Here is a 9,786-nt window from a genome sequence, read left to right on the forward strand (position 1 = left end):
TATTATTACAGATATGCCATAATTTATAGTATTACCTATTATTAATAATATTAATATGGATTATAATGATACAAGTTTTATTTGAGGATATCAATCCATCTTTTAATGAACTAATCTTAATATCTCTATTAAAAAGGGCATATGCCCACAATCATCCCATTTCATAGGTAAAGAAACTAAGTCTTATGTATACATGTATACACACACACATGCACATACACACACACACACAGACTTAATATTTGATCCAAAATCTATAGGTTTTATTGTTACAATATAAGCATTCAGAGCTTTAAATATCCTTTACAAAAAATTACATGAATGGTAATCTTACTTTACTTACTAATCCATATCTGTTATTTTTCAGACACTGAAGATACAGAAATGAGAAAATGCTCTAGGATGGGGTTGAAAGAGAGACACATTAATAAATACTCACAATGAAGGGTTGCACAAGCTCTGACCAAAATATCTCTGTGGTACCATGGCAGCATTGGGAAGAGACCAACATTGGGACACCAACATCGGGACAAAGCACAGAGAAAATGACTTGAAAAGCACAGAGAAAAATGACTCGAAAGCCAGGTTTTGAAGGGCACCTTGACTATAGCAGATGTGCAAAACATAACTTAAGAGAAGGCACTCTGTTGAAAAACAGAAACATGGTGGTCATATCTGCTACATGGGAGCAGAAGTAGGAGCAGATGAAACTGGAAAATGTTGGGAACAAATCCTGTTTTCTTTTAGACATTCTAAGGATTATGATCTTTTTCTTACAGGCAATTTTTATTCATGTTTGTGCTTATTTGTACATCTTCCTTTTAATATGAACGTCCTTTGTAAACAAATGTTATTGTTTCAATTACACCCTTTTAAACAACGTAGTTTGAAACCTTGTGAAAATGGTAAAAATAAATGTATTTCATGGATGTCTGTGTTTTCACAAGGGAGGATCTCAGAGTATTTTCCTCACCACTTCTCAATTTTCTAGTTATGAGAGATGAGGGAGCCTATTTAGAAACTATATAATTTTAAAATTAAAAAGGCCTTAAAAGTCAAACATGAAAGCTTTAGAATCACCCTCCACTAGACAAATTCTCTGATTTTATGTGCTGTCCAGTGGCATTGTGTAGCATTCATACAGTGTGCTCTTTGGGACACTAGACTCTCAAAGTGCTCCATTTAAAAAAAGAAGTTTCATAGTTAAGAAAGTTTAGGAAGACCTATGCACTAGAACTCTGTCTTAAAGAGTTAAATGTATTAGAATATTAAAGATTATGACAAACCCTGTAAGAAACAATCCTGTTAATATTTTTTTAAACTGATATTTACCAAACTTAAAAAAATTTTTTTGAAATTAATAAAATTATATTTATTTATTGTGTTCATGTTGCTCTGAAATAGGTACACATCACAGAATAGCTAAGTTGAGCTCATTAACATATACAGTATCTTACATATGCATTTCTTTTTTCTTATTTATTTATTTATTTTTGACAGATCTCACTCTGGCCCCCAGGCTGGAGTGCACTGGTGCAATCTCAGTTCACTGCAGCATCCGCCTCCCGGGTTTAAGTGATTCTCCTGCCTCAGCCTTTCCAGTAGCTGGGATTACAGGTGCCCACTACCATGCCTGGCTAATTTTTTGTATTTTTAGTAGAGATGGGGTTTCACCATGTTGGCCAGGCTGATTTCAAACTCCTGACCTCAAGTGATCCACCTGCCTGGACCTCTCAAAATCACTACTACTCCTTTCACCTTGTTCTTTGGCAGTGTACCCCGCTTATATTCACAGCAGACTCACAGATTATCATCTCAGGAATTCAAACAGGATTCTCTCTTCAGTTGTTTGCTTAATATCCATTTTCTTGGGCATCTTTTTCTGGCCACTCTTTTCTTCTAGACTCATGTACTCCTAACGAGTTGCCCCTCTTACCTGTCATCTTCCCATGGTGGACAGTGAGCAAAATGTCAACCACTATGTCTTAAATACTTATACAGCATCTAACATAATCCTTTACCCACAATTTAAATCGTCCTTAAAGGTGCTGAATAAGCCTTTTTACATGAGGGCCAATTTGGGAAATTTAAAAATATCTTCAGGCTACATTATTTAAAATTTTAAACAACTTTTTATTACATAAAGGCTGTCAAACAATTTGATATTTCTCTACTTTGTACATAATTATTCTTACTGTCCAAAGAAAGGCTGTTTCTTAACCTCTCATCTGGTAATGGCAAGCACTAAAATTCCAATTTTAATAGAATTGCAGTAAAAATGTCTCAGTTATTCAGGTTGAAAGTAGTACATTGGTTCATGGCTCTTGCACCCACCATCAAGAACATACAAATATTTTTCCATTAGAAAATACAAAATAAATTATCTGTGGGCATGAGCAATGACAGCAGTAAGTTATTATATATTGTCAACTGAAACCCGTAATGGATAGTCATGATGATTTTCTTAAATATCAGTCAGCCTTCTCTTTAGTCGTTTTCTTCACCTGACAGCTAAAACTATTGTTGAGGGACACCATTTTAACCTTCTAGTTGCAGCTCAATAACAAAGGTAAAGCACTCTTTTAGGAATTAGAACATACCACCTCCCATTCTACCCAATGCACTCATTCCAGGGTTCTCGTTTTTAGAAATTTCTGTGACTACAACTTCTGCTGTTGTAGTCACAGCAGATGGGCCACTCCAGCAGCATGCAGTAAAGCAGTTCTCACAACTTTCATTGGGTCAATTATGCTTTTTTCCACCATATTCACAGAATCTCCAATCACAGTATCATAACCAACTTCAGAAGAATCTTGCAAAATTTTTTAAACTATCAAAGATCCTTCAACACTTCCATTCTTAGCATTTGTCATTGAAAGAATTTTGAGTGTTCTTTTAATAATTTCTATACCATTTAAAAAATCTTCATTAGCTGGAGTTAATGAGTCCAAGGCTGGAATGCACTGAAGCAGAACAATAATGGCTTCTTCAATAGCAGCAATGCAGCATTAAAGACATCCGTAACTCTGTCTTTATTTTCTTTCTCCTCAAAATCACTTGTCTCACCAACCGTCAATACAGCTACTCCATCTGAAAGTTTTGGAGTAGCTCCAGATATTCATTCAGTTTTTTCTTTTCATATCTACTAGTTGTGATAGCTAACTACTCAATGATTTCCTGAATACATTTTTCAAATTAAGCCTTGTCACCTTTTCCTTTTAATAGCATAGCATCATCTTTGGCCACAATGACCTCTCTGAATTTTCCTGAGTCATGAGGCTGAGCATCTTTAAGATTAAGGGTTAACCCCTATTCTCCAAACACTGCACGACCAATAGCACTAGTTCTATTGTCACCAAAACCTGAAACTTTGACTGTTACAACCTGAAGACCAACTATTAGCCTATTCAAGATGAGTGTACTTAGAGCTTCTTCATCAACATCTTCAGCAATTGTGACCAAAGGCATAAGGTGAGCAGTGGCAATTTCAAGAGCAGGTACAATGGACAAGACACAAGAAAGGTTATTTTCACTCAGTTGAACATAGACATCCTGGAATTCACATTTCTGATCTTTTGATGTATTAATAAGTATGGAAAAATATAACCTCAATCAAATTTCATGCCTTCAATATTTTCTAATTCATCATTCAGTGTTTTTTCATCTTTCACATGAACACGACCTTTATTCCAACCTTTTTCATTGCATTAGAAATAATGCTGCTAATGTGTGTCTCCCTTTGCAGAAATTATAGCAACCTGAGCAATTTCTTCAGGGGTTGTCACAGGTTTAGACTGCTTTCTAAGTCAAGCAATTACAGTACCAACATCTAACATCACACATTTCTGATTTTCACTGGATTAGCACCTTTGCTAATCTTCTCAAGGCCTTCTGTGCAATAGAGCATGCCAGTACAGTAGCAGTGGTGATTCCATCCCCAGCTTCTTTATGTGTGTAATTGGAAAAATCTTGAACAAGTTTAGCTACAGTATTTATATATTTATCCTTTAAGTCAATTGACTTTGCAACAGCCACACCATCTTTTGTTACCTCAGCTCTCCTTAATAATGGCTGTTCTTCCCTTTGGCCCCATTGGAATAGCTACAGCATTGGCTAAAAGGTCTAACACTTTGAAGCATTAAGGCTTGGGCATCTGCACCAAATTTTACATCTCTGGCATAAGCCTGAGGAAGATTAGGCTCTAGTACCCTGGACACCAGTCTTATTTGGCAAAAAATTGTGGGTAATTGGAACAGTCCTGCAGGGCTGCACCAGGGCGTGTGCTCAGTGAGACAGGTCATTGACGGCTAGTGAAGGACAGAGTGTAGAGCCCATCTTTTTTTATATTCAAAGTGAAAATAGCTTTTTCATATCCCATAGAATCATTTCTAAATTTTGCCATAATTAAGAATGCTGCTTTATTAAGCAATGTTAATAAAAAAATGGCACTGCTTTTGAAGCCACAAAAATATTGCTATTTGATTTTGAGATGTAGTAACTCATACCACATCTCTACTCATTTATATCTTACATTTTTAAAGTTCTTCAAAACTTAGAAAGTGAGTTCACAAATATTTTCTGATTTCAATCTCAAAGCTATTCTTCAAACACATATCATTATACCCACTTTGCAGTTAGGGAAAGTCACAGCTCAAAGAAGTGTAAACAAATTGCCCAAAGCGACTCTGTTCAACTTGAACTTGAATGAGCTCAGTGCATTTATTGTTATGTGAGTTACTGTTTAGGGAGAACCTCAAGTGAAGCCAGTCCCTTTCTAGGCCTCAGATGAGAAAGAGTAAATCCCAAACAGCTTCCAACTCAAACAAGACTCTGATTGTAGCAACGCCTCCACATTCAAATTGCGAAGGCCAAGGGTACAACCTGAAGAGCTCCAGTGTCCCAAAACTTCTCAGAAAAGCTGGATGCTCTCTGCTGGTCCTACAGCTACTGGTTCTTAAAGGCCCCATCCTGCTTTTGACCTGGATCTGGGCCTGGGTGGTACGTTCTCCCGTAGTTGACCTCCACCTTGGTCATCACAGGCCTGGAAATAAGAATTTTTTTTTTTTTTTTTTTTTTTTTTTGAGACGGAGTTTCGCTCTTGTGACCCAGGCTGGAGTGCAATGGCGCAATCTCGGCTCACCACAACGTCCGCCTCCTGGGTTCAGGCAATTCTCCTGCCTCAGCCTCCCAAGTAGCTGGGATTACAGGCACGCGCCACCATGCCCAGCTAATTTTTTGTATCTTTAGTAGAGACGGGGTCTCACCATGTTGACCAAGATGGTCTCGATCTGTTGACCTCATGATCCCCCCGCCTCGGCCTCCCAAAGTGCTGGGATTACAGGCGTGAGCCACCGCTCCCGGCCGGAAATAAGAAATTCTAAAGCACTTTCACCCTTTTACAAGGTCTAAGGTGTTTCCCTAAGCCTAGCAATGCTTTGAAAATTTGAGCAGGCATCAGAATCACCTAGAGAACAGGAGGGCTTGTTAAATCAGTTTGCTGGGCCTTAACCCCAGAGTTTCTGGTGCACTGGGTCTTGCGTGGTAACAGAGAACATCAGTTCTTACCAGTTGTCAGGTAATTTCTTGCCAATTGCCAGTTCCCAGGTAATGCCAATGCTGTTCTTCTAGAGATCACACTTTGAGAACCACTACCCTAGTTCTTCATTTGCTTTTTTAAGAGTTTAAATGTTTTGAAATCATTTCTTCTGAAATCAGATCTTGAGTTCTTCCAGAAGTTAGACCTCTCATGCACTCATAAATCTCAAGTTGCTCAATTACAAAGCAAGAGAAAAGTACCTTGATCACAAATGTTTTGAAGCCAATTATTAATCCCAGTTCTACCATTTCACAGCTTTTAAGTCTTGAGTAAAAAGTGCCTCTATTTTCTGAACGATATGTCCAGCACAGTAACATACATGAAGATAAAATTATGCCTCTGTTGAAAAAAAAACTAATAGTGTTTACTTTAAAATAAGGTAATGCTTTAGGTATGAAAATCTAAATGAGGCATTTCTGTATTGTGGAATGAACCAGGTACTGGTATAAAGTTACTTGCCTATAAATATACAGCAAGAAAAAGCAGAATCAGATATAGAATTCAGGCCTATTCATTCCCCCGTACAGATTTCCCCCAGGTGCACTATGCCACAACAATAACAATAGTAGTCAAATACTCAAATGGGCCTTGGAAAGCCTAATATAGAACCTGACAAGAAATACAGTGATCCATTCACTCCTTTACCTATCTATTTCAATGGTTCCATTAGTAATAAAATTTATCTTCTGGATGCATAATTGATAACAAAATAAAAATAAAAATATATCTTTAATCTAAGTACCTAAGTACAATACATATTACAGTGCAGCAATCATTCCTGCAAAACTCAGGGGTGTGATTTTATTATGCCAAGTTTCAAATTCCCTTGAAGCTCATCAACAGGGCTTTCAGCTAAGTTCAGCCTGAGAGATTTTTATGTTTGTGTCTGGAGGGTTACCTACTTGTTCTGTAAGTGAGAGCCTCCTTGATTTCCAAAAAATAATTTTATTAATGTAAATATTTTCCCCCCTTAAAATAAATAATTTAAAACACTCCAAGAATGATAGCAAGATAATCTGTGCTGATGCTGAGAACGAGAGGTCATCTGATAGGTTAGATGGGGAAAACAGAAAATTACTTCACAGTCAATTTGTTTGCCTTTTTCTAAAAATAAAAAACTAGAGAGTATAGATTTGCTAATAGTTTGCATGAAGTAGAAGCCTGCCCAGGTACTAATGATTTGATATAGACTAGCAAAGAAAATGCAACTCTATTTAACTTAGTTCAGCAAGCATTAAGTAAGTGCCCTTGATGCACTCAGTAATATTTTAGCCACTGAAAATGCAAAGGTGAGGAGGACATAGTCTCTGTCCTCAAAGAATTGAAATAAGTCATTGCAGTATTCAAGATGAAATGGTTTCACTTCCACACTTAGATTTATATTGCCAATATTCAACATGGATCGCATTTTTAAAATTCAGTTATAATGTAGGTTGGTTTTATTCAAGTCAACACACACATATTGGGCATTTAGTATGGGGTAAAGAGCACATGATAAAACAAGACATAGTACCTCCCTGCAGAGTGTGATCAGCTTCTTATAAAAGTGGCAGAAGGAAAAGAAATAATACGTGATAAACATTGCCACTGAAAAAATCACTTGTAATTCCTAATGAGTACATTTCATTATAAGAAGTGTTATGTCTCTCTAGTATCTGTACTTGGGACTTGAGCTCATCTAACAGCCCTAGGCTTGAGCCTGCGTGAGCTAGAAGAATAAAGGCAATTTGTTCTATGATCATGTCCCCTTCAGAAGAGTCCCAAGCATATTTTAACCTAGATTATTTGCAAATTTTCCCTCACTCTGGGACATTAGTGTTGGCTCAAGTGTGAAGTAAATGTTAACAAAGTAGTTTTGAGATTAACAAAATAGATGAGATCATGTAGCTCATATGAGACCACAAGATGATCTGAAATCAAAAGACCTGACTACTTCCTCTGTGTCCTGCTCTGCCATATGACCTTAAGCAAGAGTGGCCACATGGCCCTTGGTTTTTGACAGTCCTTCAAGATTACTGAATGTAGGGACATTGTTTTATCATTCTAGACCTAGAGATCAGCAAAGAATTGATCACATACATTACTTTTCACAGATGTTTGTCAAATACAGATGCCTGGAGAACATCAAGTGTGAGGTAGCAGAAAAGATGACCAATGACATTCCGTGTATAATTTCTTTATATTGTGTCCCAGACATCCACATCTCTTACTTTTCCTTGCAGAACCAGTAAATGTTGAGGAAAAAAAAACAGAAAAGAGGAAGATAAAATCCATTATGCAATTTTTAAAAATGTACAGAAAAATACAACACTGAGACAAATTATGCCAACATTTTAAATATTTCTATACAGTGGAATTATGAGTGATGCTTTCCACATGTTTAAATGTTTTTCTAAACTTTCCAAATTTCAAAGTTTAGCCTGTCTAAGCTTTACAATAACTTTGTGAGTTGCAAAATTGACCATATATGTTCCCTTTTATTATGGCTGCTAAAGAGGCTGGATGCGGTGGCCCAAGACTGTAATCACAGCACTTTGGGAAGCTGAAGTAGGAAGAATCACTTGAGCCCAGAAGTTCAAGACCAGTCTGGGAAATATAGTGAGATCCTGTTTCCACAAAAAATAAAGGGTTAGCTGGGCTTGGTGGCATACACCTGTAGCTCTACCTATGCAGGAGGCTGGGGCGGGAGGATCACTTGAGCCCAAGAGCTCAAGGCTGCAGTAAGCTGAGACTGCACCACTGCACTCCAGCCTGGATGACAGAATGAGGTTAATTAAAGATTAAAGTCAAATGTTAAAAAAACGATATAATTATATGTTACCGTTTAGCTTAGTTACTGTGAAAGGCTACGTCAGTTATCTGAATGAAATGGGAATGTTTTGAATATATACTAGTCTCTACCAGAAAAATAGTGCCAGTTTACTGTGTTCTTATTCACAATTATTACAGTATCAGTAAAGCAAGTAATAAAAAATAATTTTATATTTCTAAGAGTACAGATTAGCCTTTTCATTTGTTGAAAAGGATTTTATAAAAGAAAATTCTAATTTAAAATACAAAGTGAATAACATTTGCAAGTAAAACCACAAAAACTCCTAAGGGCTTATACTCCTTTAATGTTGGAAATATTTGTTAAAAGTTGTATTTCCTTTTTTTATATATCTAATGAATATGACTTTGCCTCCAGAGTCTTTTATTTTTCTTATATACTCTCCAGAAACACTTCAAAGAGTATCATAATCAAATCTATTTTTAATGCTTAGAACATATTAGTAATAATTAGTGTTCCATGTACTTTTTTTGTATGCAATGTTCAACCTTTGGAATTAATTTTGAAATGCATGTTTCTACACCTCTAATCAGGCTTTATTTAACTAAATTAGTAAGTTAAAACCTGATTAAATCACAAAGGTTTTCATATTATTCAAAGCAAGAGATTTTATTTAAAGGATCTGCTGTCTTAACATGTGGTTTAACAAATTTAGGAATTATTTTTGTCAGCACATTCATGAGTGCTAGATAAAAGTCTATATTAGGCACTATGGGAACACAAAAGTTAATATGGAATATGGATATTGCTTGCAAGAAGCTTAAAGTCAGATTGAGAAGAACAAGACTTGAGAACACAAGCATTTAAAACATGACAAAAGTGATTAAGATTACAAGAAAGGCACAGATAAGTGCCATGGAAATAAGAGAAGGGAATAAGAGATTAAGTAGCCTGCGAACTAGGACTGGGTGAGTGAGATGCAGACATGTGAGGATGAATATGACAACCATTACAGCTTTGATCTCTTATCTACCATATTAAATTGTAACTATTGCTTTACACATCTATCTCTGTTTCACTAGACAATGAACTCTGAAAGGACCAGGTCCAATCCCCTTTGTACAACCTCAGCACCTCATACAGTAACTGAAACAGCACTAACAAGTATTTGTTGAATGTTGAATGACTACAGTTGGAACTGGTGCATCAATGGTAAATTGTGAAAGCTCTGAGGAAGGGCAAACACAGTGTATCAAATGGTGTTGAGCTGAGTTTGCTAAGGTGATGGCAGATGAAAAAAACTGGGAGAGCACAGGTGAGGAATCTGAGCTGGAGACAGCTAGTAGAAGACCTGGGATGTCAGGTTTGGACTTTGTCTAATATATAAATCGGAAACTGGTTGAAAATTTTTCAATAGGGA

General features: G+C 36.5%; 1 pseudogene; it reads right to left on the reverse strand.

Annotated features, from left to right (window-relative positions):
* Positions 1-3,608: 3,608 nt before the first annotated feature.
* On the reverse strand, positions 3,609-4,301 carry LOC100402883 (60 kDa heat shock protein, mitochondrial pseudogene; annotated as a pseudogene).
* Positions 4,302-9,786: the final 5,485 nt, after the last annotated feature.

The sequence above is a fragment of the Callithrix jacchus genome, chromosome 1 (genome assembly GCF_049354715.1).
Source record: "Callithrix jacchus isolate 240 chromosome 1, calJac240_pri, whole genome shotgun sequence".
Classification (NCBI taxonomy): Eukaryota; Metazoa; Chordata; class Mammalia; order Primates; family Cebidae; genus Callithrix; species Callithrix jacchus.